The 8,490-nt window shown below is 47.2% G+C and overlaps 1 non-coding gene across 1 annotated transcript; it reads right to left on the reverse strand.

The window, feature by feature from the left end:
* Positions 1-7,804: 7,804 nt before the first annotated feature.
* trnal-uaa (transfer RNA leucine (anticodon UAA)) lies at positions 7,805-7,887 on the reverse strand. Its single transcript has one exon. It is a non-coding gene; the product is annotated as a tRNA-Leu (tRNA).
* Between the last annotated feature and the right edge of the window lie 603 nt (positions 7,888-8,490).

Consider the following 8,490-nt stretch of genomic DNA (forward strand, 5'->3'; position numbering starts at 1 on the left):
AGCCCATAGAGCACAGACTCCTGTGCAACAGAGCTGCTTGGGATGAACCTCGACAAAAACCACTGCATCTCTTCCACACCTGCTTTGCAAAGACACATTCAAGAAAGAGGTGGGCTACGTCTCTTTTCCACCACAGCCACCTCGAGGGCCGCGTGTGGATGGGGTGAGACTTTGGGTGTGCAGGAAGGATCTGACAGGGAGGGCTCTTCTCACCATCAGCCAGGCTACATCTTGGTGCTTGTTTGAAAGTTCTGGTGATGAGGCATTCTGCCAAATGACTTTGGACTTCTGCTCAGGGGACCATCCGACAGGATCCACCATCTCCTTTTCCCGTAGGGCCTTGAGGATATTCCGTGCAGACCACTGCCTGATGGATTGGTGGTCAAAGGTGTTTTTCCACAGAAACTTTTCCATGAAGGATAGGCAGTACGGCACAGTCCAACTGGATGGAGCATTCCGCGGCAATATGACCAGGCCCATCCTTTGCAACACTGGGGACAGATGGAACCACAGCACGTAGTGACACTTGAAGTTTGCAAACTGGGGATCGACACACAGCTTGATGCAGCCGCACACAAAGGTAGCCATAAGGATGAAGGCGACGTTGGGTACATTTTTCCCGCCCTTATACAGAGGTTTGAACATCGTGTCCCTCCGGACTCGGATCATTTTGGATCCCCAGATGAAGCGGAAAATGGCTCAGGTGATCGCCACAGCGCAGGAATGCGGTATGGGCCAGACCTGCACCAGGCACAGCAATGTGAGCGCCTCGCACCTGATGACCAGGTTCTTATCCATAATGGAGAGAGATCGCTGCTCCCACATGCTCAGCTTATGTTGGACCCTGGCTACTCGCTCCTTCCAGGTTTTGGTGCACGTCTCAGCCCTTCCAAACCATATCCCCAGCACCTTCAGGTAATCTGACCTAACGGTGAAGGGGACAAAGGATCGGTCAGCCGAGTTCCCAAAGAACATGGCCTCGCTCTTGCCGTGTTTAACATTGGCTCCCAAGGCCAGTTCGAGCTGGTCGCAGATGCTCATCACTCTGCGCACAGACAGTTGATCCGAGCATAAAACGGCGACGTCATCCATGTACAGGGAGGTTTTAACCTGAGTGCCTCCGCTGCCTGGGATTATCACCCCTCTGATGCTCGCATTCTTCCTAATAGACTCAGCAAAGGGTTCAATACTGCAAACAAACAAGACAGGGGAGAGAGGACAGCCCTGTCTGACTCCAGATTGGATCGGGAAACTTTCTGATTCCCACCCATTGATTGAGACTGCACTACTGATGTTTGTGTAGAGTAGTTTGATCCAATTGCAGATTCCCTCCCCAAACCCCATTTTGGAATGCACATCCATCATGTAAGTGTGCGATATCCTGTCAAAAGCCTTCTCCTGGTCCAGGCTGATGAGGCAGGTGTCCACCCTCCTGTCCCGTACATAGGTGATCATATCCCTGAGTAGCGCAAAGCTATCAGAGATTGTCCTGCCTGGTATAGTATAGGTCTGATCAGGGTGAATTACCAACTCCAGAGCAGACTTGAATCGACTGGCTATGTGTTTTGACAGAATCTTGTAGTCAGCATTAAGCAGAAATTGGGCCACCAATTTCTGATTTCTGTCCTCTCCCCCTTCTGCTTGTCGATGAGGGTGATGATGCCTTTCCTCATGGATTCTAACATGCTGCCAGCCTGGAGCATACTCTTGTTTACTGGCAGACATGTTGATTCTTTCCTCAAATCAGTGCACAATAAAAGAGACTGGTTCTGTCAGGCTCCTTTTTATACAGGCCACCTGGACCTTGCTGAGAAAGGCAGAGTGAGAGCAGGGAGGGGAGGAGATACGAGTGAAGATTAAACAGAGAACTAGATGGAGGAGACACCCAGAGTGACAGACAGAGAGAGAACGGCCCCTCATCTTTCAGCTCCACCTCCAGTTTCCTCCGGGCTGCCAATTTCAAACCCTTTATTAACAGTAGAACCAAAACCCAGCTCTCCACACAAACCCTTCCAGACTCGGCCTTCATAGTCAAGGCTTTCCAGAAAGCCGGAGCTTTTAAATATGGTCCCGATGCAATTAACACTCAGTAATATTCCCACCTAAACATAATCCATTCTATACTAAGAAACCTCCTCAGTAACATCACCATTTCCACACACATCCGCTTCCAGCAGTTTACAAACACCTTACTGCAGCTGTTTGGGGAATCTCCTGTGTTAAGATTGGAGTTGGAAAGCGGCCTTTACCCGGCAGTGTTATCGTCTCACACTGAATCTGCTAGACATCCTGTTCTCTTTATTGCGAGAGAGAAAGCACGGATTTAGGAAATGTTCATTTGAAATGATCTCTATTGAGAACGAGCCCGGCCGTGGGACAGGTATTCCAGTGCAAAGAGCTGTCCATGACCGAGTGTTGCAGACTGGCACATTGCAACGTCCAAGACTATGTGCTGTGGGACGGCATTAAAGCTTGGGGAAGCCACCATGGAGACTCAATGGGGAAAGGCTGCAGTCTGAGGCCCTAGTAGGCCATAGTACAGTGAGGGGCTGGAACCTGTGTAAAACCCCTCGAGCTGTTTGCACCAGAGAATGTTTGATGTGTAATGTAAATACTGTAAATATAACCTGTGCAGGCAGGGATTGTGAGATACATCATGTACATTATTGAAGGAAACTGATCTGTATTGTACCTTATGTAATATTAAATTTGAACTGCTTTGCAATGTAATTGCACAAATTATATGAATAAAATACATATTGTGCAAAAGAAAGCAGATTTCCTGTCAACACACACCTTGTCTCAGGGCACAACTTTCCTGTGATCTTGTCATACCCAACTTCGCTCTATATCTTCTGACACACACACTTTACAGTCTGTCATTTCCAAAAACAAGCATTCTAAAATCAAAAGACCTTTTGTTTATTTCTCCTTTCTTTTCATTTCTCCTCTATTCTTCTCAATCACTCCCTTCAACAGTCCTATTCAGATCAAGGTGGAATGTGAATAGTGTCACAACTCACCTCTGACACTATTATTACCCTTTTCTCTTGTCTCATTCAATGGGAAAGTTTTATTCACCAGTCTGTTGCTGTTTTACACTCTTGCCATAACATCTGGTATTGCATCCTTCTGAATTCTGTGCTTTCATGGCCTTACATATCTTTTCCTCTTCTGGATGATTTGTTTGCTTCAGTTCCGCCCAACCAGGCTGGATCACAGGGAAGCTTAGAACCTTTGCCTTGGACGGGTCCACGTTGATCCATTACATTCAGAATCACCTCCTTGAAATAACTCCATAGTACAACTACAGTAACCACACAGAATCTGCTTCAAACACACCTCCACATTTTATCTGTTCTGACTGTCAACACCTCCAGCTCTTTTGTTTAAGTGGAACCCATCAGGTGTGTATAGGCTCCTGCTATTCTGAAAGCTGTAGCACTGGTTCAGGGAATTCAGCCCTGTTTCTCTACTCGAAATGATCAGCCATGCTTGATCTGCCTCGTATTTTGCTTTTATTGCAAAGTAACAAGACCTCCAATCCTCTGGCACCACACCTGTATCCAGTGAGGGATTGGAAAATGATGGTCAGACCTTCCACTAGTTCTTCCCTGGCTTCTTTCAACAGCCTGGGGTACATTTCATCTGGTCCTGATGATTTATCCACATTCAAGGATGCTCATCCCATTAAGACTTCCTCTCTCCTTAAGTTATCACGTCCAATACTTCACACTCCTCCTCCTTAATAACAATATCTGCATCACCCTCTCATTCGGGAAAACAGTAAAGTATTCATTAAGGATATTGGCAACATCTTCCACCCCGATACAAAGGTTACATTTTTGATCTTTTATGTGCCCTGCTGTTTGCTTTGTTGCCTCTTCCTCTCATGTTTTGATGCAACATCTTTGGGTCCATTGTTACTTTGTTTGTTCATGTTCTTTCTTGTTTTCTCTTTGCCACTGCTCCCAAACGCCTCCAGTGCAGTCAAAACACAACTTGTCAGTATTGTGCATTCGAACACACGCTTCCCATAGAGACTGCGACCTGAACGCAGCGCCTTAGACCGCTCGGCCACCCTGACTGCCTACAACCTGCTATCAATGCTAAGGAAATTATTCATTCTTTGTGAAAGTATTTGTGAGATTGTGGAAATGTCTGGAAGAGGAAAGACCAGCGGGAAAGCTCGGGCCAAGGCCAAGTCTCACTCCTCCCGGGCTGGACTGCAGTTCCCAGTGGGCCGTGTTCACAGGCTCCTGAGAAAGGGCAACTATGCTGAGCGTGTGGGTGCCGGAGCCCCGATCTATCTGGCTGCTGTGCTCGAGTATCTGACCGCTGAAATCCTCGAGCTGGCCGGTAACGCGGCCCGGGACAACAAGAAGCGCCGCATCATCCCCAGACAACTGCAGCTGGCCGTCCGCAACAACGAGGAGCTCAACAAGCTGCTGGGAGGGGTGACCATCGCTCAGGGCGGGGTGCTGCCTAATATCCAGGCCGTGCTGCTGCCCAAGAAAACCAGCACTCAGAGCTCCCAGAAAAAAGTAAAGCGGCCAAAATGTCATCAAATAAACCAAAGGCTCTTTTCAGAGCCACCCACGGTCTCTGTGAAAGGACTGGTTACTGTCAGGAGGGAGTCAGAGATGGAGTTATTGTAACAGTTGATTGACCTGTTTCACATCTGTCCAGGTGTGTTTTCAGTTCCCTCTCTGGATTTCGCTCTGTTTCTCTGCTCTCACATCTCCCCCTCTAGTTAAGTGAAGAAGTGAACTACAGGGTGTCAGAATCAACAATTTAATAAATCCCGCTGCCTTCGATTATATAAATCCCGAGATTATCCCGGTACATTAACGGGAACTGGTTCGGAGCTGATGAATTAATTTAATAATGGAAGTGTCCGGGTTAATTCTCTGTTTTTCATTTGGACAGTTTGAATTGTGTTTTTTTTTTCTCTCTGGTGATCTGAGCGCCGCTTCTCAATGAGAATCTGCTCCCGGAACAGAGTAAATGCAGGAAGGAAGAGGCCATTCTCGGGCTGTGTGTTTCTCTCCCAACCTGATCTGTTTAGACCGCACTGTTCCCAGAGGACAGAATCAGTGAGAGTTGTGCACACACAGGAGCTGAGTCCAATGCAGCGCTTTAATATGTGCCTTCCTCCCGGCCCTCCCTATTCTCCGGACACAGAGCTGTCTGGTTCATCCGGCAGTGGGATAGAGTCGGGGATACTCTGCCCGCAGTGTCAGGGTCTGCAGCCCCGGGGAACTGGCGGTTTCAGTCAGAGTGACCGAGCTGCCTTACATATCCTGTGTACTGATCTCCAATGGATTCAAATATTAGTGAACTCATTGGTTAATGTTTGTAAATAACCCTCATGTGAACGGACCCGGCTCCATTAATGCCTTCCAAATAAAACTGGGATACATTTCTTTTCCCCAAATGCCAGCTAACGGATCCCAGGAGCGGGGTTGAGATTGTGCTGAGCAGCAATGAGTCTCCGGTAATGCTGCTTTCTAAATTCCAGATCAGTTCTCAGTCCTACAGGCCTTTCGGGAAAGTGATGTGACAAAACAGAAACCATGTGACCGCCCCTTCAATCTAATGGATTTGATGATGAACAGAGATGGCAGCTCTTTCCTTTGCTGATTTGGTGGCTCTGAAAAGAGCCCTTGTTACACTTGTTACTGAAGCTGGGTTTTAGGTGCGTTCCCCGCGGATGCGGCGGGCCAGCTGGATGTCTTTGGCCATGATGGACCGGGATCATTCTGGTGAATCTGCTCATTTTCCGGCAGAAGCATCAGTCGCTGTTTGAACTGTTTAAAGTCAGGGGTGTATTAGCAGCCAGAAAGTGAAGGGCAGTTCATTGCTCCCTGCAGCATTATCCGCCTCTTTCAGGAGAAAAGATCAGAAACCGCTCGTTTCTGTCAGTCCCCGAGAAGCCTGTGAGAAGCGGTTAGTCGCTAATGTGTTCCTTTTACAGAGAGGAAGCTGATATTTGTCCCGTTTTAAATTGCTGAACCGGACCTTCCTCCCGCCGCTTACAGTTAACAGATTGACAAATGAAAACGATTCCTAAAATCGCGTCAGGATTTTGTGACGGTAAATACAGTAAAACAGAACATAAAATGAGAGGTTTTAAAATTGTTGCCTGAAAATTGAAATTTTCCATCATTTCAATTCCTTCCTGCTTTTGAATTGCCGGGCTTTTTCCAATTGGAAAATCTAAGCCAATGAGAACTTCTATTTACTTATATGTGATTCTCCTATTGGTTAAGAATTGGATTGAGAAGCGGGTGACCAATCAGAGACAGAGTCAAACTGCGGGGATTCCAGGCCCCCAGTAACTGAGCTGAAACTGTTCAGATTGACAAACCCTGGCAGTAGCTTCACACATTGGACACTTCACACTGAGTCATTCAAGGGCTGGTGTGAGAGAAGCTTCAGATCCTGTCATTACTCTCTGACTCATCATTCATCTAGAACCAAACAATTAGTAAATGTGAAGCAGTGAAGAGACTTTTCACTCTCACTGCAGAATGTGTCATCTGGGGAAATAAGGAACTATTATTTTCGGAGATTCCAGGTACATTTCTCCCTGAACAAATCCATTCTTCACATTCCCGATTACAGCCTATCCCAGCTCCTGTTGTCACCCGACTCCAGCTGAATTGGAGAAACTCATGTGTTGGGGTTTGAGTTGTGAGGTGGGGTTTCTCTGCCAGTGTTCCTGTCTTGCAGACTCTCCCCCTGAATTTGTGAACTGAGACTGCACCGAACACATCTCCAGTTAGAGTGAGGGCCGGATATCCCTCTGTTTTATTACAGAGAGTGGGGAAAGGGCTGGGTGGAGGGGAGTCACCAGGGATCCTGGATTTACTCCAAATCATTTCCATGTGGAATCTGCAGGCGGGGCCGGGACAGGGATCATTTGATCAGGGGATCAGCTCTTTCCTGAGAGATGTGGGTGGCTCTGAGAAGAGCCTTTGTGTTCAGATGTTTACAAGTTTCCCGCACTCTTTCACTTCTTTCCAGACCCTGCTTTCTGAGCCTTCGCTGCTTTCGGCTTGACCTTGCTCTTCCATGTCTGCACTTTCTTCAGCGCCTTTCCGCCCGCCGCACTCTTGCCTTTTTTGACCTTCTTCGCAGGAGACTTTTTCTGAAGCGCTGCTTTCTTCACCACCTTATTTGGCGTTGCCGCCGCCTTGCTGCTCGTTTTCTTGGCTGTTACTTTCTTTGTTGTCACTTTCACGTCTGCTGGTTTCTTCACTAAATATTTCTTGTCTGCTGGTTTCTTCACTGAAGATTTCTTGTGTGCTGGTTTCTTCACCTTCTTTCCCACTTTTCCCTCAGTTTTCCTTCTTGCTGATTTTGAAGGAGCCGGAGGCTCCCTGTCCCTTGCTCTGCACCAGGGAGCCTTTGTTCACATTCCTCTTGATACTTTGCTTGATCTGGGTTTTGAGCTTCTCCTGAGCGGTGGCAGACCTGCAAGGAATCAACTACCAGCTAGCGTATAAAGCGAGACCAAGGCTCAGGGCCTTCAGTTGCCTGGAGGGGAGTCGGAGAGGCAGGGATCCTGTGAGGAACCACAATCCAGGAAGGATGAGAAGGTCATTGTCAGGGTACAGAGGAGATTAAGTTAAAGATTTACCAGTTTATAAGCAAGCGCAGAGCCAAGGAACGGTGCTGGGGCAGATCAAATAATCGGAAGCTGTGATCAGTTGGACGGTAAGAGTGATGAAATGACAGAAGAGATGATGGTGCAAGGCAAAAGTCAGGGAAAGAAAAAGTAACATTTTGTAAGCACAGATAGCAGGAGTGGGGTTTGAACCCACGCAGACACATATCTATTGGATCTTAAGTCCAACACCTTAACCACTCGGCCATCCTGGTACATCAAAACACCACTGAAAATGAAATTTAATGTGATCCGGGTGCCATCTGGCCTTTTCCAATACAAAGTTATGACTCCTCTCCCATGCTGAATTGGACCCTTCATTATTTATGAACCTCAATCGGATCACCCCTCAGTCTAGGTTTCTCTAAGGTGTAGGGTCCCAACTCTTTTAGTCTGACTTGATAACCAAGATGTCTTATACTGGGAATTCGTTGAATGTCTCTCCTCTGTACCCTTTCCAAAGCCTCAATATCACCCATCATGTGAGAAGACCAAGACTGGAGACAATATTCCAAGTGAGTCCTGACCAAGGTTTCATAAAAGGACAAATTCGGGACATCTCAGATACTGAAGGAGTCCATGTCCAGAAGCAGCAAGACCTGGACAACATTCAGACTTGGGCTGCTAAGTGGCAAGTAACATTCACACCACATAAGTACCAGGCAATGACCATCTCCAACAAGAGAGAATGTAACCATCTCCCTTTGACGTTCAACAGCATTACCATCGCTGAATCCCCCCACCATCAACATCCTGGGGGTTACCATTGACAAAAGCTAAACTAGACCATTCATATACATACTCTGGCTACAAGAGTA

Source organism: Heterodontus francisci, unplaced genomic scaffold (genome assembly GCF_036365525.1).
Source record: "Heterodontus francisci isolate sHetFra1 unplaced genomic scaffold, sHetFra1.hap1 HAP1_SCAFFOLD_43, whole genome shotgun sequence".
Classification (NCBI taxonomy): domain Eukaryota; kingdom Metazoa; phylum Chordata; class Chondrichthyes; order Heterodontiformes; family Heterodontidae; genus Heterodontus; species Heterodontus francisci.